Below are 22,268 nucleotides of genomic sequence, written 5' to 3' on the forward strand. Positions count from 1 at the left end.
CATGTGACCGCCTTCTGGTTACTCAGCCTCATTCACTGAAGACTCAGCTCCCAGTTCATGGCTACTCCTCCAGTTCCTCCACCATGAGTCTCTGGGTGACCTCAGTATCCACCTGGACAGCCCACCCAGTATCTGGCAGAGCAGTTCCTTGGCTTCCTCATGTGGAGTGACCTTTTACTTTTTTTTTTTTTTTTTTTTTGCGGTATGCGGGCCTCTCACTGTTGTGGCCTCTCCCGTTGCGGAGCACAGGCTCCGGACACGCAGGCCCAGCGGCCATGGCTCATGGGCCCAGCCGCTCCGCGGCACGTGGGATCCTCCTGGACCGGGGCACGAACCCGTGTCCCCTGCATTGGCAGGCGGACTCTCAACCACTGCGCCACCAGGGAAGCCCGACCTTTTCCTTTAAACATTGTATTCTTAGACCAAAAAACCCTGTCCTTTAGCTCACTTCTTTTGTACTGTCCCCCAAAATAATTCTTCGTCTTTATTAAAAACTATTTGTTGGTCTTGCCACTTTCTCTATACCTTGAGCAACCCCACCGTTGATATACTAAATTAACATGGTCTGAGAATAGGGCAGGTAGGACTCCCCATGGAAAAATCAGAACGCCGTATCTAGAAGAAAGGTAAAAAGATGCCAGGTGGCACAACCAACAGGGGTCCATTATATAATGCTTGCAACACTGCGTATTTCCAGTGTATTGGGTTGGCCAAAAAGTTCGTTCGGTTTTTAAGTAAAAACTAAAAGACACTTTTCATTTTCACCAAGAACTTTATTGAACAATGTATTTATTAACCGAATGAACCTTTTGGCCAACACAATATTATGATTACTATTTGCTTGCTTGAAATAAATAGTTCTGAATATTCTAATTGTATTAATAGATTCTAAGGAATTTGTCTCATAAAAGCCATGCCTAGTCAATTAAATATAAATACATGTTTATTTAGTGAAAGGATAACTTCTAATTGTGCTCTGGGTAGTTCAGGGAGTTCCCCAGTCTTCTAAGAGGAAGGCCAAATACAACATCATCAAAAATGAAAGAAAGGAAACAAGGGACCAATCTTATGTAAACTTTAAGTGCTTATAAAGTAATTAAGGCTTGGGATTGTTCAGTCAATTCTTTCTTCTCTGGAGTGTGTTGGTGTATTTGTAATTGTGAGCCATCTGTCCTCCTGCCCAGTAGGCTTCTGGGACACCTCCTTTCCCTTACAGCAGGTAAATGTTAAGGACACGTAAACTGATTTTAATAATAGAGCAGAATGTAATTGGAAAGGCAGATCTGCTATAGAAACATTGTACCATGCATTACAAAATTAAATGTAAATAATATGGATTAGAGCCACACCACTGGGTGTTTCTAGTAGCATGAATAACAGATTTGGTTGTGTAAAAATAACTTCGTGAACATTCCTCCGTCCTTTGTTTTGAATGTTTGTGAAATGTTTTACTCTGTCTCCAGCACCCTTTACAGCCAAAATGTGGGAAGAGTTGGTTAAATGTATTGTATTTAAACATAAAGATGGATGGCGATGATTTGGATTTGCTTTGAGTTGATTTTCTGATGGTTGTGATGGATTTTGCTCATGCTATCTGTATTCTCACCTGGTCTCCCTTTTATACTTAGATATGGCCAGGTCTAAGTGTAATCTGCTATGAGACTGAGGTGGTTTTAACCTCAAGGTTCCTTTTTCTATGGTTATTTTGGCCACTGTTTATTTAACTCAAGGTACAGCACGTTAATACTCCTGATCAAATTCTAAGGGCAGCACATTTGTATTCTGTCATAGTCAGAGTGGAGAATAAAACACATATTTATGAACCAGAATAAGGATTCAATAGTTACCTGTGATAAAGGGTAGTAATGCCTTATTTATCACATTACTACACTGTGACATTGGCAAGTTCTGAAATAGTTTAAAAATGTCTCTCTTCTTTTCTAAATAGAAGGGAAATGGGCTACATACAATTAAACACATCTCAGTGTGAACCTAAGTGTGAAAAATATCTTCACACAGGGTAGTTTAATTTTTAAAGTTCTTCAGTACACTAATGGCATACAATTTAGTTTAACAGCTCAGTGTGTTATAATCAAGAGTGTGAATAGGCAATCAAATACTCCTGTGAAATTCTGCTTCCCAGAGAATTCATGGCGGGCCTGTTGCTATGGTACAGTCTCACCTGGGACTTGTTTAGCTTCTTTCTCAATCAGATATATTGACAATAATGAGCTTAGAAACAGAAACCTGCATAGAAAATTCAGAATGGAGAAATCCAGATAGATAAATGAAGCAATATAGCACTTCTTTTCTGACTTGCACTTACAAGTTCTTGTTTGTGATCCCAAGAGTTTTAAGATCCACTGAAGACATTGCTCTCTCTCTGTAAAGTGAGCTGGACATCACAGAAGGCCCTGTTTATCAGATGGGAAACCATAGAGAAGATGTCTCTAAAAAGCTGCAAACTAGATTCCCTTCATCCACAGCTGCTTCCCTGGAACTTGAGACCACTACGGTCCTACTTAGCAGTGCCATCTTATTTCGATGATGCCAAAGAAAGACTGATGAGTGACGGTTATTAAATTGAAGGAGGTGATCACATCAGAGTGCAATAACAAGCCAGGCAGCGAGACCTTTGATGGATTCCTTAGGCTTGTATTGTTCTTAAGAGGTTGTTTTCTTCCTCTCTTCACCTAGAAATCAATTTCATTGCTACACTCTGTAGGTCACGGTGTGAGGCTGAAAGACAGTGACAGAGAGCACCAACTCTGGAGTCACACCTCTTAGCTTCATCTTCCTGCTCTGCCATCTGCCAGGTGTGTGACCTTAGACACTCACGATCCGCATCTCAAAAATGAGAGTAGTGATACATACGTCGTGGGGTGGTTATAAAAATTAAATAAGAGATACTTAGTAGAAGTCATTCATTGGTTATTGGTTGTACTCACCATGTAAGATATGCATGGAAAGTATTAGTACAGTGTCTGGCTCGTAGTAAGCACCTAATAAATAATAGCTAGTAATACTAGTATATTATAATTCCTTAAGTGAGTCTCTGCTAGAGTCTTATTAGATTATAAGAGAATGGTTAAAATTTGGTGTATTCAATCATAAAACAATTACTCATATGAATGAAAAGGGGTGGAGAGCCAGAAACCATCCAAGCCATTCTATATACTGTCCTGGAGTGCAAGGGTGCCAGGCTAGAGTCATCAGCCCAGCAGCCTTTACAATGAACATGTCATTGTTCTTAAATTAAACCCAGCTAAGTATGTGCTGTTCTAAAAATCTGTGCTGTTCAAACTAACTTACTGTATGCTGTGAGAAAATGCTAAGGTTGGCCAAATTATGTATTTTTACCTACCATCTGATATTCTTGACTTTCATTACACAGTACTGTTAAAATGTTTTATTTTAATTAGAAACACATTAGTTTATTTTAAAAGATAAGTGTCACAGATGTGTACTTAAAGTGGTCATTTAGGTTTAGTTTCAAGGAGAGTAGTAAGAGAGAGCCATAGCCTGCCACATGGTGGTATTTCCACGCCCTTTCATTCACTCTGCTGATGGGCTCAGAAGGTCTCCTCTGGCAGACCGAGTTATCTTTCCTTCCCAAAGGGACCAGCCTTCTCATTCTTACTCACACATGCATGCAGCAGGCATGGTCCCAGGCACTGAGGCTGGTGCACCTCTGAGGCTTACCTGAGCCTCGGGCCTGGACAGGCACGTGGACCGAGCCTGATGCTCTGCCGACCCCCTGCACCAAGCATTCGGCTCGGAGGTAGCATCCTCTGGGCACATCAACTTCTGCTTTCAGGAGAGAAGACAGTTGCAGAGTTCAGCTCCACCTTTTTCATGTCTGTTAACTGTAGGTATGAGTTGTTGGCATGACAATTACTGATCAGAATATCTTCAAAAAACATGAAGAAAAGGCTGTTTTTCGGTATTTTCATAAAATAGACACAAGGAAGGAATTTTTTTTTTTCTTGGCCGCGCTGCTTGGCTTGCAGTATCCCAGTTCCCCGACCAGGGACCAAACGTGAGGCTGTGGCAGTGAAAGCGCTGAGTCCCAACCACTGGACTGCCAGGAAATTCCCAGGAAGGAATTTTTTTTTAATTGAGATGTAATTGACATATAATTTTATATTAGTTTCAGATGTACAGCATAATGATTCAATATATGTATATATTGTGAAATGGTTACCATAGGTCTAGTGTTAAGGAATTTCTTAATAGAGTAAGATGATGGGAAATATTGAATAAAGATTTTGGGCTGCATTGAATCAGTATCTGAGTATTAAAGAACAACTTAACATATTTATCCACCATCCCCGTACTGTTCATTGGCATTCGTCATGCTGACTATAGAAATCATACATTTTAATTTTGTGAGGGTCCCTAAATTTGCTAAAATTACTTGTTTTGAAATTTAATAAATAGAAAATAGAGCATATGATACTAGCAAGAAGCAACCGCTCTTTTCTTAGTTGTTTGTCACGAGTGGTGCTTCAGCCACCACTTTCTTCTTGTGGTATGTAAAATTGGATCCTCTTTATATGAGGTTTGAGAAGAGAAAACAAAAAATGACAGAGCAGAGCTATTGAGAACAGAATATGATCAGAAGGTGAAAGAAGTAAATTATTAAATGAATGGTATAATAGCACTGTACAATACTAAGAGCTTGATAAAAATGGAATCCAAGGCATCTCCTTATAGTCCAGATTACTTTATTTTTTTCTCCACTTAGAAATTGAAAATACTGTATATCCCCAAATTTTTGGCAAGTGAACCTATTAGGGAAGAACATGGTGCTTTTTTCAAATGTATATTTGTTACTATATAATGCCCAACTCTCTAAAAACAGCTTTATGGTTTATGCAGCATTTAACAATTCCTCTGTGATGTGGGTGTTATCCCCATTTTACAGACAGTTAAACTGGGGCTTATAGATGTTAAAGTGACTTTTCAGTATCATTTAGCTAGTAAGTGACAGAGCCTAGAATCAGATCCAGGTTGGAGTGCAAGTCTTAGAATCCTTCCATCTTTGTTGTAATCTACCTCTAAGCACATGCTTCTAAAGAGACTTACAGGTTTTTAAGCTCTAGGACCTGGGTAAGCAAAACTCTGGCTCACAGTCCAAATCTGGCCCCTGCCTGTTTTTTTGTAGCCTGCAAGCTAAATGTTTTTTGTTTTTTTACCTTTTTTTAATGGTTTAAAAATAATTAGAAGAAGGTGATTTCATGACACCTGAAAATTAGATGAATTTCAAATTTCAGTGTTCATGAACAAAATCTTACAAGTTTGCTTAAATTTGAAACAAAATTTTGGATTTTTAAAAAAGTATATAGAAACAATCCAGGTATTATCCACTGATGGATGAATATATAAACAATTGTGGTATATACAAACAATGGAACGTTATTCAGCCTTAAAAAGGAAGGAAATTCAGACACAAGCTACAGCATTGATGAAGCTTGTCAACATTATGCTAAGTGACAAAAGCCAGTCACCAATGACAAATATTGTATGATCCCACTTATACAAGCTACCTAGAAGAGTTAAATTCATAGAGACAGAAAATAAAATGGTGGTTGCCACAGGCTGAGTGGAGGGAGGAATTTGGAATTATTGAGTATGGTGTTTCAGTTTAGGAAGATGAAAAAGTTCCAGAGATGGATGGTGGTGATGGTTCCATGACAGTGTGAAGGTACTTAATGCCACTAAGTGGTACACTTAAAAATTGTTTAAATGGTAAATTTTGTGTTACGTATATTTTACCCTAACATGATTTAAAATTGAAAGTTAAGTGTAGGGTCCTCTTCCAGAATTTATTTCCAAAAGGTATGTTGATATATAGAATTTGTAAGAAAGATTATGTGGATTTGATTTTTATGGTTACACTGAGCATAAGTTGTTTCTTCCTTCCCTACTTGTTAGAAGTTTTTGGAAAAAAATTCATTAAAACTGTAGAACTAGCTGAGAAGCACCTTTCTAAAGATACCAATTCTTTATTAAAGAGTTTTAAGAGAAATATATACATAGAATTCACTATTAATCAGTTCATTATACAACATTTATTTTCATGTAAAGTATTTATTACTGCTATCATGTATTTCATGCCCTTTATGAAAACTAATTCTTAAAACATGCTCTTTTTAAACAGGTCAGAATTGGAGCCTTTAACTAGTAGTAAAAATTAGGTTCTTAGTGTGGTTTTAAATGAAAAAACAATTCTTACTCTATTGTATTTGTAAAAACTAGTAACAAATGAATACCCAAGTTTAAAAAAATTAAATATTCACCTAAAAAGTATGAAATAAAAAGTAAACTACCCTACCAACGTCCAGTCCGTTTTCCCAATGGTTAAAACTTTACCTGGTTAAGTTTCTTGAGTATACATCAAGAAAAAAAGGTTTTCTGCTTACTCCAGCATCTGTCTTTTTTAGAAAAACAACTGCATAGCTTTATTTTCCTGGGTAATCTTTCTTATAGATTATTCCACACCAGCACATGTGGGTTTAGTTCAACCTTTTCTAGCAATTGCATGGAGTCCCATCTTATAGAAGTATGTAATATATATATATATATATATATATATATATATTTTTTTTTTTTTTTTTTAGTATGTAATATATTTAACCAGTCCCTCGTTTATGGATGTTAGCTTGTTTCCAGTTTTATTTGATTGGTTGGTTTTGTGTACCTTTCCAGGTATATCCAAAGTCTCAGCATTAGAACAGATGGGCCAGGGCTTCCCTGGTGGCACAGTGGTTAAGAATCCGCCTGCCAATGCAGGGGACACGGGTTCGAGCCCTGGTCCGGGCAGATGCCGTGGAGCAGCTAAGCCCGTGTGCCACAACTACTGAGCCGGCATGCCACAACTACTGAAGCCCACGCACCTAGAGCCCATGCTGTGCAACAAGAGAAGCCGGCGCACTGCAACGAAGAGTAGCCCCCACTCTCCACAACTAGAGAAAGCCCGTGCACAGCAACAAAGACCCAACGCAGCCAAAAATTTAAAAATTAAAAAAAAAAAACACTGAATGATAAAATTTAAAAAAAAAACTGATGGATCAGTAGGTCGGTACACTTTTTTTTTCTTTAGATATTATTAAATTGCCCCCACAAGAGTTTGCACCAATGTACATCCCCACAGCACCTTTTCTCCATGCCCTTACCAGTGCCAAGAACTTGTAAATCTAAGTGCTATTGCTCATTGTTTGAATGGGTCATTAGAATACTACTGAATACTTCAAAGTACTTTAATAACTTCAAAAAGGTAAAAACATCTATCCTCCTCTCAATCAGAATACCATTTTCCAGGAATTAGATTGTTTCCTAAGCAGGATCTGTCCTGGTACTATTTAAACAGAATTTTTTAGCCCTTTTATTCTTTTCTTCTTAGTTTTGGGGGTTAGATTTTAATTAAGGAATTCATATGCTAGCTACAAGTGAAACAATACAAAGAAGATAATAAAAGAAGATTAAATAAATAAATGAAAGAAGATAAATGTAAATAATACCTTGACCCCTTTTTCATTCCCATCCTCCTGAGGTAACCAATCTTCCTGATCTGCTATATTCCTGTCATAGTTTCCTCCATGCTCAAACTAACACATATAGAGGTTTTTAATTTTATTATTTTGCTGTGTTTTACTCAGCTGTTCAACTGGCTTTTTCACTTAATTGCATGTAATGGTCTTCCTGAGGCAACAGATAAAGGTCCAGCTCATTCTTTTTAACAGCCACATATATAGTAGTTATTACATGTAGTGTGGAGATTCCATAGTTTGTTAAAATATTGCCATATAGGTAGATTCTTAAATTGTTTCTAACAATGCTACAATTAATATTTTATGTATACAGTTGACTTTATTTCTACAGAGTATATATCCAAAAGTGGAGTTGCAAGCTCATGGGGAATATATATTTTTAATTTTAAAAGATTACCAGATTATAATAGCAAATCACGCTAACATGAACAATATGTGTCTGTGCTCTTTTCTCCAAGTGTTCCTCCCCAGCCCTGGATGGGACACTTTGAAAATATTTGCCAATATGATGAAAACCAGCATCTTGTTACTTGATTTTCTTACTCCTTATGAATGAAATTGAACATTTTTTCTGATATTTTAATTAGCATTTACATTTCATCTTAGATGGATTGCTTGTTGATACTCTTCCTATTTTTACTATGTGTAAATTTGTTTATATGAGATTTTAAATGTGTGTTATATGTTAGGTGTTAAAAATGTTTCTCTCTTGCTCTCTTTTTTTGGGCATTTGACTTTGCATGAGCTTTTGGAGTATGAAGTTTTATTTTTATGAAGTTAAATATGCTTATTTTATCCCTTACGATTTGGCAGTTTCTTGTCTTCTTTAAGGAGGTCTCTATCATCCCAAGTTTATAAAAATATTCTCCTAACCCTTCTACACTGTTGGTGGGAATGTAAGTTGGTACAGCCATTATGGAAAACTGTATGGAGGTTCCTCAGAAAACTAAAAATAGAATTACCATATGATCCAGCAAGCAATCCCACTCCTGGGCCTATATCCAGACAAAACTCTAATTCAAAAAGATACATGCACCCCTATGTTCATAGCAGCACTGTTCACAATAGCCAAGACATGGAAACAACCTAAATGTCCATCAACAGATGAACGGACAAAGAAGATGTGGTACATATATACAATGGAATACTACTCAGCTGTAAATAAGAATGAAATAATGCCATTTGTAGCAACATGCGTGCAACTAGAGATTATCGTACTAAGTGAAGTAAGTCAGAAAGAGAAAGACAAATACCATATGATATCACTTATATGTGGAATCTAAAATATGACATAAATGAACCTATCTATGAAACAGACTCACAGACATAGAGAACTGACTTGTGGTTTCCAAGGGAGAGGATGGATTGGGAGTTTGGGGTTAGTAGATGCAAACTATTACATTTAGGATGGATAAACAAGAAGGTCCTACTGTATAGCATGGAGAACTATATTCAATATCCTCTGATAAACCATAATGGAAAAGAATATTTTTAAAAAGAATATATATATATGTATAACTGAATCACTTTGCTGTACAACAGAAATTATCACAACATTGTAAACCAACTATACTTCAGTTTTTTAAAAAAAAGATACTGAAAAAAAATATTCTCCTAGGTCATCTTTTATATAGTGGGTTTTTTCCCCTACATTTGTTATAGAACGTGTGTGTATGTGTGTGTGTGTGTGTGTGTGTGTGTGTGTGGTTTGAGGTGGTAATCTAGCTTTGTTTTCCCTAATTATACCAGCAGTTCTTTTCCCATTGAATGAAATTCTACCTTCGTCGTAATTACTAAGTCCCCATATATACTAGCATCTGGCTCTTTAATTCTTATTACATTCCAGGGCTTTATTTGACTTGGGAAAAAATGTTTTGAAGCAATAAAGTCAATACAGTTCTAAATATAACCTTCAGGAATAGAAAATGAGACAACCTTATTTTTTTCAGCTTCCTGTAACAGAAAGAGCAAGAATTTAGAGTTCCATTTCCAGCGCTCCACTTCCTAATTATGTGACCTTGAGCAAGTCATTTATTTATTTTGCCTCTCCCAGGCTATGATTGCTCAACTCAATAGTGGCCTGCACTTTTGTAAGGATTAGAGAAAAAAATATGTAGAGTGCCTGACCCACAGTTGGCCTTCATTCGGTGGTACCTAGTATTACCACTAGTGTTAGGACTTAACAAAAAATAAGAAAGTAAGACATTGGATATCAAGTTATGTCTGCTCCAAACATAAGCAGATGTGTCACTTCGTGAGTATATATCATGTGCAAGAGAAAAAGAATTCTAAATACGGTAATTTAAAGATTCTTTCAGGCAAGTAAATTAGTGTGAACAATAAAAATAATGTAATGAAGTCTGACACCTTTTTCTAAGAACATTTTTCTTTTTCTTTGTTTTCTACTGAGAGCCATACAGACCTAACACAAGTAAAAAGTAACCTTATTTGTCCACTTTTTTTTTTAAACATCTTTATTGGAGTATAATTGCTTTACAATGGTGTGTTAGTTTCTGCTTTATAACAAAGTGAATCAGTTATACATATACATATGTTCCCATATGTCTTCCCTCTTGCGTTTCCCTCCCTCCCTCCCACCCTCCCTATCCCATCCCTCTAGGTGGTCACAAAGCACCGTAACTTGTCCACTTTTTTAGCTAAGTAAGGAAAATACAGCTATTGGGAACAACAAATTTTAAAATTAAAACAAATTTTAATTGCTTTTCTGTTTAGCTCACCTGTAGAAGAGCTGGATGTTAGGGGAGAAAGCAGGAGAGTCAGAGAAAAACAGAGGACACTGAGTATGGAAACAGTTGTGGACCTGAAAATAAGGATGGTCATGAGTCTAGATGCAGACACATTGACGTGCCCCAGTTCTGTCCTAAGGCTTTAATGTTTCCTGTAGGTTAGAGATGTCCTGTGGTTATCAATAATACATTGATTTTTCTTAACCTTATTTCTCAAGAACCCCAGGACAATTTCTGGAGGTTTAGAAACAAATGATGTTAGTGAAGCCATACAGGTAAAATGTAAAAATCGAAAAGTTAAAAAGGAAAAACAATTGAATACCACTTATACCTCTTGGGCTGGGTAACAAGACTTCTCAGGGAACCATTTAACTGACTAAGGGCACAGCTCATAAATGTATATTCTTATTCTAGTTACCTCCTCGCTTCCCCACACTTTAGTCTTAAAATATCTGCGAAGCAGAAAGAACAGCTGTAGAAGTAAGCCTAGTAATTTAAAAAGTATAATCGTAAGACAAGCGCTACCTGCACTAGACAGTGTTTGTTTTCTTTCCCCATTACACTTCATTAACCAAACCTTAAATTAATCATTTTGAAAATTAGCCTCTTATTCCCTAGTGCTATTTATTAGACCTACTGAAGAAAGGAAGATTCAATTTTGCCTTGTTTATGTTTCTCTTATCCTTTTCATATTCTTTGTTGTGTTTGCAACAACTAGTCCACAGAGAGGAAGTGGGAGGTTGGTCATTTATTCCTCTCACTTTTCCATTTCAGCAAATAATGATTTATACGCGTTATTATCATCTGCACAGTCAATTAGCTCTCAAATAAACATCTAACATTAGGTGGTATGCATCGCTGGTCTTACTAATTTTGAAATATTTAGGTACTAGAAAACCAGATAAATTATTAATGTTAAGTCATTAGTATTTTTCATAATTTCTTAATGAATTTTTAAAAAATGTCTAATCGGGCTTCCCTGGTGGTGCAGTGGTTGAGAGTCCGCCTGCCGATGCAGGGGACATGGGTTCGTGCCCCCGTCCGGGAAGATCCCACATGCCGCGGAGCGGCTGGGCCCGTGAGCCATGACCGCTGAGCCTGCGCGTCCGGAGCCTGTGCTCCGCAACGGGAGCGGCCACAACACTGAGAGGCCCGCGTATCACAAAAAAAAAAAAAAAAAAAAAAAAAGACAGAGATTCAAGGCATTACATTTTAAGGGAAATCTCCTTTGTGTTTTTGACGTTAATTCTACCAAATACCTACCTTGTTGGAAAATGACAGCAGGAGTTGTCACTGACAACTGACACTGATGCATAACAGGCATCCATTTTTCATGTTGTAGCTCTTTTACTGAATATTTGTTTGACTACTAGTAAGCATAAATTAGTAAAACCTCAACTAACAGAAGACTTATCTAGCATTTATATTTACACACACATATATTCATACACACACACATTCTACTTTTAGGAGAGAAGGTAAATGGAAATAAAAGAAGGCATTTCTAGTTAAATAATTTAAAGTGTCTTTGGACTGGTGGACAGGTTTTCAAAAATGTCATGCCAAGGCTGGGAAACTCCTGATTTTCTGAGAGGCGGGGTATGACGCCTGAGAGATCAGGGAATTGGCAGATGGAAACAGGTATAATAAGCAAGTGAGGGGAGGGGAAGCAGTGGCGTGGAGTAAGTCATAGGAACAGCATTAAGCTACTGTGCCACTGAAATGATGCATGTTATTTTTTTTTAAAAAAAAGAACCTATTGGGCTTCTCTGGTGGCGCAGTGGTTGAGAGTCCGCCTGCCGATGCAGGGGACACGGGTTCGTGCCCCGGTCCAGGAGGATTCCACACGGAGCCGTGGCCGCTGAGCCTGCACGTCCAGAGCCTGTGCTCCGCAACGGGAGAGGCCACGACAGTGAGAGGCCCGCGTACTGCAAAAAAAAAGAACCTATTTGCCCGTGTCACCATGAATAATATGAAATCCCTGATAGAGCTGATTTATTTTTTATTATTTTTTAAAATGTATTTATTTGTTTATTTATTTTTGGTTGCATTGGGTCTTCGTTGCTGCGTGCGGGCTTTCTCTGGTTGTGGCGAGCGGAAGGCTACTCTTCGTTGCAGTGCGCGGGCTTCTCATTGTGGTGGCTTCTCGTTGCGGAGCATGGGCAGAGCTGATTTATTGAAAGAGCAGTCAACAAAATTTAGGGAAACACAGGTTCTAGTTACAGCTCTGCCTTCATATCTCTCTGTGACTTTAAAGGTAGAAAATCCTTTTGTACCACTGATTTTTCTAATTTCCGTTACCTACATTGTAAGCATGTGATTATTATTACATTTGAAATGCTTTAAGAGCCTCATAAAGGACCAACCATAATATATTATGCCTGTCATTATATAAAATTACTTAGGAATCAATCAATTTAAAAATTTATGTGATCGATTATAACATACTAAATAAAGTGTACTGTTTAAAATTCACCCAGAATGAATTAACAGGATTTTCTTGTCTTGGTCTTGTAAGAAGCTAGATGGATGAAATACAGATTTCACTGTTCTTTAAGGAGAATTCAGTTTAGTAAATGGAGCACATGTAATGGCTAAGTGCTTTACCCAAGGGCTGGATAAAGGACTCTAGGCACGCACGAGGGTGATATTTCAGGTGGATGGAGCAAGGTGAGAAAAAGCTCTGAGTGGTAAGTATAGGAAATTATGAATAGTTCTGTCCAGGTGCATGAAGGGGAGTGGCAGGAGACTGAAAAAAAGGTATTTGGGGCAGACTGCTGAGGGTCTTAAAATAAGGCTGTGGTAACCGTACTACGGGTTGGGTGTGAAGGGCATGGTGTGCAGTGGTTAACACCATGGGTTTAGGAGTCAGACTGATGTGATTCAAATCTTGGTTTTGAATGACTTCAGTCAAGTCAGCCCTCTGTGAATGAGGGTAACCTTCATTCACTACCTTGCAGTCTGACTGAGAAGTTAACGACGTAATGCATGTTAAAGCTTAGCAGAGAGCCTGGAGTCCAGGAAACACTCAGGAGAGGATAGAGATTATTGATGAGTAGTATTATGCCCTCAACAGATTTATCTGGGAGAAGTGTGAAAAGCAGAGTCAAGGCCCCTCGCCACCATGGTGGGGAGAAGACTTAGTGCAGGGTTATTACAATAGTCTAAAGTTAATGTGAGTCCGAATTAGGGTAGTAGTGGTGGGAATGGCAAGGAAGGGAATGGATTCAATAGTGGTAGAGAGGTTGAGTGACAGGATTTGGGAAACCATTTAACGTGTGAGAAATGGGGAATAAGAGAAAGGGGGAAATGATGCAAAGATGAAAACACTTGCATTTTGAGTCTGAGTAAAAGGGGAATGGTGGTTCCATTTGGTTAGTGATTCTGGAACTTTTGTGTGCGTGAGAATCTCCTGGAGGTCCTGTTCAAGTACCAGTGGCTGGACCTGACCCCTTCTGGTTCAAAGAAGTTTCCAGGTGATACTGATGCTGCTGGTTCAGGGCCCGTACTTCGAGGACCACTGCAGTGGAGAAATAGAAAACACCGGAGGCAGGGGGTGGTATGGCTAGATGTGAGCCATGGCTCATCCTTCAAGTAGAGATGCTTAGTTCACTACCATCAAAATGCTTAGTTCACTACCATTGAAAACATCAGTTTGAATCTGATTAGAGGTAGTGGATTTGGACATCACCGGTGTACACAGGCCCATGCAATGGTCAGAGATTGCCAGGTAAGAGATTAAAGAGCCAGTGAGCTACTGGTGGGTAGACAAGTTTTTATAAAGCCATCGGTGATGCTGTAGGAAAGGCTTGAGCTTTTACCCGTTTGGCTCAGCCTTCTCTGTATGTGGGTCTAAGCAAAGCTTTCATTAGTGTGTTTTAATGTAAACCTCTCTTCATTTTGATTTCCTAACAAAGGAGCTTTGGTGACAGTTACAGATAAGAGCCTGAGGTTTAGAATATAGATTGAGAGCATCTGGTAAGCTTTGCCATTCTCTCTGCTTCATTAAAACTGAAGGATAGATATCAAAGCTAAAACCTGGTATAATCCTGTGTGGTTTGATAGTAGGATAAAACAATAAAGATCTGAATGTTGATCATCTCCTATTTGAATGTCAACTAGTATAACAAAAAATCAGATTGGTGGTTGTGTCTCATGTTTTTCTGTTATCTTAAAGAAGATCTAAATGTAAAAGGCTGTGGGCATAGATTAGAGCAACTAATCCAGCAGTAGTGTCCTAACAATCATTCCCTTCCTGTCTTCAGAGTGGTGTGAGGTCAGGAGTTTCCATTTGAAGGTTAACCCTTTGTGGTGACCAGCCCTTTGTAAATATTCAGCCTTGACCAAAGTAATTAAAATTTTGTTTTCCAACATGTAAGGTATATTTTTAATGTAGAATACAGGATAGTACCCCTTAGTTCAACCATCCCAAAATACAGTAAAAATGAGCTGAATTCTTATTTTATTTATTTTGGCTTGTGGGATCTTAGTTCCCCAACAGGGGATTGAACCCACGCCCTCAGCAGTGAGAGCTCAGAGTCCTAACCACTGGACCGCCAGGGGAATTCCCTGAGCTGAATTTTTACTGTTGACTAAGTTGTGTTCTGCAAGACAATATTGTTTCTTGAGATGTTAATAGTTATTACTTGAAAAGAAAAGGTGTGGTTAGTTTCAATAAATCAAAGAATGGCCAGGTTATACAAAGGTAAGCTGATATCCTACTGGTGGACGTCTGAAAACTTTTAATATGCTAGTGTCACTGTGAACCTCCAAGCTTTGGAATCTTCTGGGCAACATTTTTCAAACCTGCTTGAAGGTTTAAACCCCTATGGGACAGTGAGACACTGGTATCTGAGAACAGCTTGATTGAGAAAGGTAATATTTCTTCTTAACAAAAGGATCTGGTCAGTACAGAGGGGTTAAACGTCATATACTTAGCATTTTTATAATTAATTTTATATGGTTTTTAGTGACTACCAAGTAGACTTAATAAAGACTTGTCAATTATTAGGTAAACTGTGATAGAAGGTCAGGACATTTGATCACCTCTGCACTAGTGGATGGTTATTAAGGTTGAGAGTTCAGGGACCCTTTCAAAATATGACTGCTTTGGTTTTGGTATCAGCCTAGATTTGGGAATGGAATCTGGGATGCTTTGAGGATTTCTTCCTAGCTCTTAAATATTCATTTTTAAAGTAGTTCTCTAGGCCTGACTCAAGAGCATCAAATATATGATCATGACTGTAATTTACTCATCTTTTTAACGTGCAAAATAGAAAAAAATGCTATAGTATATCCTGATATAGGACATATACTGTGAAGTTCTCTGCACCTTAAAAATCTAACATTATTATTCAGTGATGATTGATCTTTTAGTGATATAACTCTTTCACCATACTAAATTAGAAAGGTAAATTATTTATTATTGGAAGATTTTTAAGCAACAGTGATTGAAGTAAAAATTATTTCTTACTTAAGCACTGATTGTATCAAATAATGACCTTGTCAGTTTACTTCTTTCAGTCTAACCAGTACTCAGTACTTTCCTGCTGAGATGTATAGACATGGAAAGGTATGTTGACGCCTGGTGTGTTGTACATGTACTGTGATGTGAATGGGTTTTTAATACACAGATGAGCATCTTTAAAAATTACGTATTTTAAGTTATATTAGGAAAATTATATAGAAGCATTAGAAACCAGGATTTCAATGATTTAATGCTAGAATGATACTGTCTTGTCTTAAAAAAGAGTCAATTTAAAGAGAAATATTTACTAAAAGGTAGTATAGGTTAAATGGGAAGGAAACAGAGATTGAGGAGTCCTGAGTCCTGAGAAGATGTTTTCTGATGAGAAGATTTAAGCATTAAACTGAGAGGAAACACTGACGATTCGGGATAGAGAAGCAAGATCCTGGAAGAGGCAAGAGGGCATGGGGAGTCTGGCCTTAGACAGGAAGGGGACACTCCTCTACCAAGCCTGGAAGAGGACTGAGGATTAACATAAATGTGGGATAGGAAGTTGAGGGTGTCATCACTAATGGCCTGATAGGAATGCCTACTGCTCTTTCTTAATTGTCATCATCATAGTGGTAGTCACTATTGTAGCCACTCCTGAATTAGTGAATCAGTTAGGACAACCTGAAGTAAATAGATGCTAGTGATTCAAGTGGGCAACTGTAGTTGGATGGCATGACCCCCAATGAGCTTTTGCACAAGTTTGGAAGAATTGCTTCTAGCATCTAAGTAAAGAGGGAACACAGCATACTAATGTAAGAATGTAAGTGGACGAGACTTCCCGGGCGGTCCAGTGGTAAAGAATCCACCTTCCAATGCAGGGAACGTGAGTTTGATCCCTGGTCAGTAAATTAAGGTCCCACACGCCACAGGGCAGCTAAGCCCACGTGCCACACCTACTGAGCTCACACGCCTCGACTAGAGAGCCCGCGTGCTGCAAACTACAGAGCCCACGCGCTCTGGAGCCTGCGCGCCCCAACTACAGAACCCACATGCCCTGGAGCCATGTGCCACAACTAGAGAAGAGAAAACCTGCACACCACAACTGGAGAGAAGTCTGGGCACCGCAACAAAGAGACCGTGCCTCAATGAAAGATCCCGCATGCCCCAACGAAGATCCCTCATGCTGCAACTAAGACCCAGTGCAGCCCAAAAAATAAATAAATAAATCTTTTTTTAAAAAAAGAATGTAAGTGGGAATATAATTACAGATTCTACTGACAGGAGGACAGTGAGGAATATTATATACAACTTCATGCTAATAAGTAGAGGTAGTGAGGAACCAGGGGAAGGCCAGGTTCTTTCTCTGGAGCACCTCAGCTGTGATGTGTGAAGAATGCATAGTCTTCACCAGACAAAGATCAGAAGAAGCAGTATTTTCAGGAAAGAACTACATTTCAATTAAAGTCTGTAGGTGGAGAGTCTTCTTAGTAACCCTGAGATGGAGAATATTCTAAGTAAATGATGAAGAGTTTATAAACAGAATTTGCAAACTGGAACGAGGCTTCCATAGGGCACAGTTGGAAAGGGTCAGGAGATATGTCACTACTGGCCATCAGTGAGGATTTAATGAAGGTGAGAGGGGCTAGGAGGCCACAAGAGGGTGAAGTATGTCCTGTTTTTAGTGCCAGCACCAGAGTCCTTGAAGCTGAGGTCTGGGATGGAGCGCTTCCTGCTTATTGAAGGAGATGGGAGTGGAAGGACCTAATGCTGGAAGCTTCCTGGGCTTCTGGAAGCCAGTGGCAGGAGACATGACTAGGTATGCAGTATTATTTCTGTTTTAAAAAAACGCTGAATCACCAGTTTAAGGTCGCATTTAGGACTGAGGTACCTGGAGTTTAGGTAGAGGTTTCACTCTAAATGAACAGCAGGAACAGGTGGGTATGAAGAAGACCCAACTAGAAGTCTCAGAAATGGAAAACGTTGTCATTGGAAAAAAGTGAATAATAGATGAGATAAACCCTTCACAAGGCAAACAGAGAAATAGTGAATTGAAAGAAATACTGAGAAATTCTCAGAGAAATTAAGAGAAAATATGAAAAAGCTGTGGAGACTCCCATTTCTGGCATATTCAGTACCCTAACCGGTCTCCCCACTGAAAGAAACTAAATACGTATACTGAATAAAGTATTTAAATTGTCTTTTTAAAAGCAAGGCTGAGCTGCCAAGGAAGTAAAGTACTCACAGAAACAAAAACCAAAATGAAAGTGAGACTCCTAAGCTAAGTAACCGGTAAACCTGGCTTCCACCTTGAAAGTATGTGTCAAACCTAGGTCATCTTGAGCATACCATTAGATGTCAAATGCCATGTGCCCTTTGAGGGCTGCCCAAGATGGGGAGTCTAATGGGATATCCCTTGCCCAAACATAAAACTTTACAGAGCTACAGCATTAGTACAAGGGTGTTGAGAAACCTGTCCCCCAGAAGAGGACAAGCTTGGGTGCTGGTAGTAGGGAGAAAGTATCCCCCTGAGAGTTTATGATACCTGTGAGAGAGGGTACCTAAATGGCCAATAAGCATATGAAAAGATGTTGGTTAGCAAGGAAATACAAAATAAAATAAATGCAAGGTAGCATCCCATGCCTATCAGATTACAAAGAAAGAAAGGAAGGGAGGGAGGGAGAGAAGGAAGGAAAGAGGGAGGGAGGGAGGGAGGAAGGAAGGAGGGAAGGAAGGAAGGAAGGAAGGAAGGAAATTTAAGCCCCAAAATGCATATCAGTATCGGTGAAAATGTACAGAAACTGGAGCTCTCATACACTGCTGACTGGAATGTAAATTGGTACAGCTACTTTGGAAGGTGATTTGATAATCGTTATCAAGTAAACTTGAAGATATGCATAGCCTTCAACCCAACGATTCCACGTCTGTGTCTCTACTGGAGAGGTCTGGCACATGTGCACAGGGTGATTTATACAGTGGCGCTTATTTTGCAGTACGCTTATAATTGCACAAAATTGGAAGCACCCCAAGGGTTCCTCATTATAAGAACATATAAATATATTGTGCTGTAGTTGTACAATAGAATACTGTTGAGCAATGGAAATAAATGAACTAGATCTATGTGTACTGATACTGATAAATCTCAAAATCATATAATAAAACCAATCTGCAGAGCACTGGGTGTATTATACCATTGATATAAATTGTATGAATGTGCAAAACAGTACTATATATTATCTATGGATCTGTATATATGGAGTAGTAAGAATATGAAATATTCATGTGAATATTAAACACCAAATTCAAGATAATGGTTTCTTCTGGAGAGGGAAGAAGAGAGGGAAATAAGATCCAAGAAGAAGAAACCAGGGGATTCCATCGTATCTGTAATATTTTATTTCTCAAAAAACCTGAAGCAAATGTAGCAAAACAGTAAGATTTGCTAGAGCTGGATCAGCTTTGCCAAAGCTCATTGTATTATTGTTTATACTTTTTCAGTACATTTAAAGCATCTCACAGTATTGAAAAATTAGGAGTGAGAGAACACTTCTATCATTATATAAAAGGAATCCAAAAACAATACTGTTCCAGGTTGGGTTCTCACTGGAGTGGAGTTTTGCATGCAGAATGTTTATTATAGATCAGCACTTGTGGAGGTGAGGGCAAGGAAAAGCAGGCTTGGGCAGGGGAGAGGTCCAAATACCATGCCAAGCAGTCAAGCCCATGGAAAGCTCTGAAGCAAATCTGGACCCAGCTTTTATATTCTCACCTCAATCAGTGGCTGCATGCAGCCTGCCCAGAAGGGTACAACTTCCTTGGTCAAGGAGATTCTCTGCATCTGAGGGCCCCCTGAAGGCACTGACCACTGGGGTATTGAGTTCTTCCTTGGGCCTCCACGGGCCATGCGTTTCTGTCTACCATACAAGATCATGCAAGTGAATCTTTGTTTCCTTCTATTCCCTTGACTCTCAGAGAATATTTATCAATATACTTACTGAGAGAGATGAGGTAAATATAAACAAAAGCTTCCAAACACATGTGAACTGACTCCACTTTTATAGCATGTTAGTAGGCTTGGCTTTCTTTCTAAGCTTGAATATGGCCTTGTTTGACAGAATTTAAGAGGAAATTGTCATGTACTAATCATTGGCAAATGCTTTTAACATTATTTCCTTGCTCTTCTCAAAGGAGCCCCCTGTAATTTAGATGCCCAGTTTGGGATGCTGCAGTAAAGATCAGCCTTCACACACTATGTTTAGAGGATAAAATATTAAGATTTAAAATTTATGGATGGTATCACTGCATAATCATCTCAATGAGTGTTATTTTGGAAATCATTAGATGTGTTTTTATATGACTATGTAATACCGTCTTCCTTGTCAGTCATTCTAAGAAGCCAGTAGAGACAGAATTGTCAAATATTTATATCCTACTCATTCATCTTGGTGCCAGTCACATGTGGGAGTTTTATTTGTATTCTGTAGAAGTAGTATTAATAATTTTATTAAAAAGCATATATATATTTTACTTGTAAATATCCACAGGTATTAGATAACCTTTATAGATTCCATGCTTTACAGCTTCCTGAGAGTCTGCTTTGGGGGCTTTAATGATGTCATACTTGTGAGAAGTGTGGGCAAATAATGGATAAAATGGTTTTGATAAAAGTAGCCAGTGATGTTCAGTATTATGGGCTCCACAGCCAGGAGGGATACAGTGTAGACTTTACTCAGTTCATATGAGTGTTAAAGGAATTACCCAACTTCTAAAAAAATGTAGCTGCATCTTGGGTACAGAGGCTCTTCTAGCAACTTGACAACTGTAAATGGTTTCTAGCAGTATGTCAGTCAGAGTTTCTAGTTGCAAGAAAAAGAGACTGACATGGCTAATTATGCAGGGGGAAAAAAGTGCTTATTAGGTGGTTATTAGTGAATTCCCACATTTGTTGCCAGGACTGGAGAACAAACCTTGAGACTAAACTCCCAGGAACAATGTCCGAATCAAGTAAACACTGCCACTGCCGCCAAGTATAAACATAGTTTGTGTGGAGGTCATTTCCATGTTAGAAACTTGACCTTGAGTCCTACTGCAGGGAGTACAGCAAGAAGGTGAAAGAAAGAGAGAAAACGAGCTTCATATTTTCTGATGTCACTGTCTTGGTTTCAGCATCCAAGTCACAGTCTGGCATCTTCTCGGCAGAGCCAAAGTCATCTGTCTCAGCTTCTAAGGGAAGGAATTATGGGTCATTAAGTTCCAACCTGTGCCTTCAAGCAGGAAATTTCCCAACCATTTCCTTGAAAGGATGCTCAAAAGGCCATAGGCAGCTACAAATATGATTTTAAAAATCCACTAAAATGTTTTTTTTTCTATGAATGGAAATTTTTTTAATGTTCTCATTTGAAACATGCCTCAATCCTACCCTGGTAACTTTTGGCTATCGCAAAATGAAGAAAACCCTCCAGCCCTCAATCCCTAGTAGCCACTGAACTGAGAACACAAAAGTTATGTGATGGCTTGGGGAATATTTGAGATGCACGGATGGTCCTTTCCTGGCCCAGCTTGATCCAAGCAGCCAGTCTTCCAGGAAAAGATGTGTATAATAAGACAACTGAGTAAAATAATAGAAAGAATGGAAGCGTATCACAGAAACTATGATGCTGTTTAAGGACAAAGAAAGACTAAGTGTGAAGTAAACATAATAATATTTGTCCTTAAAATCAATGATCTTAGCCTGGTACTGAATGTTGTGCAATTATTATCTATCTGGTCTTTTGTTGCCAAACATTTATCAAAAGCCTGTGGTCTAGGAAGTGTTAAGCAGATGTAGGCAGTGTCCTACTTACCCATTATGATCCTATTGTACGGCATTATTGGGCCAACTATTACTCATTCAGGCACTGCCCTGTACGCCCACACCAACTGGGCCCATTAGCAAAGGACTCTCAATATCAGGAAGCAATAAGGAGTTCACGGGCTGTTTCTTAAGAATTATTCTAGGAGTAGTTTGTAGAATTTGCACGGCCAATGCTGTCAAGTAACTGCACATTTGCCTGACTCCGCAGGGAGTTAATACACTTTTCAATTAAATTGTTTTGTATTTTTGTTTGCATGACAAATACACATTGTCATAAATAATATTATGTTGTCAGTAATATTATTATTATAAACAAAACTAAGGTAGTTTTATTTCTGATTAGCTCCTAGACTTAGGGTTCATCTGTCTGGTATTTTGAACCAGGAGTCAGTGTCCAATTAAACCACTTACAGTTCAGCATTTGCTTTGAGTAGACTTGTAAGGAGTTAATATGGCACAAGGGAGCTTGAGGTGTTACTGGAGATGTTATTTGTGGCTTAAAGCCTTTAGAGTATACTTGATTTGATTTATAGATATTTTATGGCATGGCCTGCTTTCTATTTATTAAAATCCTGTCAAGATAACAATGAGATAAGTACAAATAATGTTAAAACATTTCTCCTAGAATAGAATACTGGCCTTCATGATGCATCGTAGAA

The 22,268-nt window shown here is 38.5% G+C and overlaps 1 protein-coding gene across 6 annotated transcripts in view; it reads left to right on the top strand.

The window, feature by feature from the left end:
* The window catches only part of PKP4 (plakophilin 4), a 169,104-nt gene that overhangs the window by 31,020 nt on the left and 115,816 nt on the right, over positions 1-22,268 (top strand). The gene's annotated exons all lie outside the window — the stretch shown is intronic.

Source organism: Phocoena phocoena, chromosome 7 (assembly GCF_963924675.1).
Source record: "Phocoena phocoena chromosome 7, mPhoPho1.1, whole genome shotgun sequence".
Taxonomy (NCBI): domain Eukaryota; kingdom Metazoa; phylum Chordata; class Mammalia; order Artiodactyla; family Phocoenidae; genus Phocoena; species Phocoena phocoena.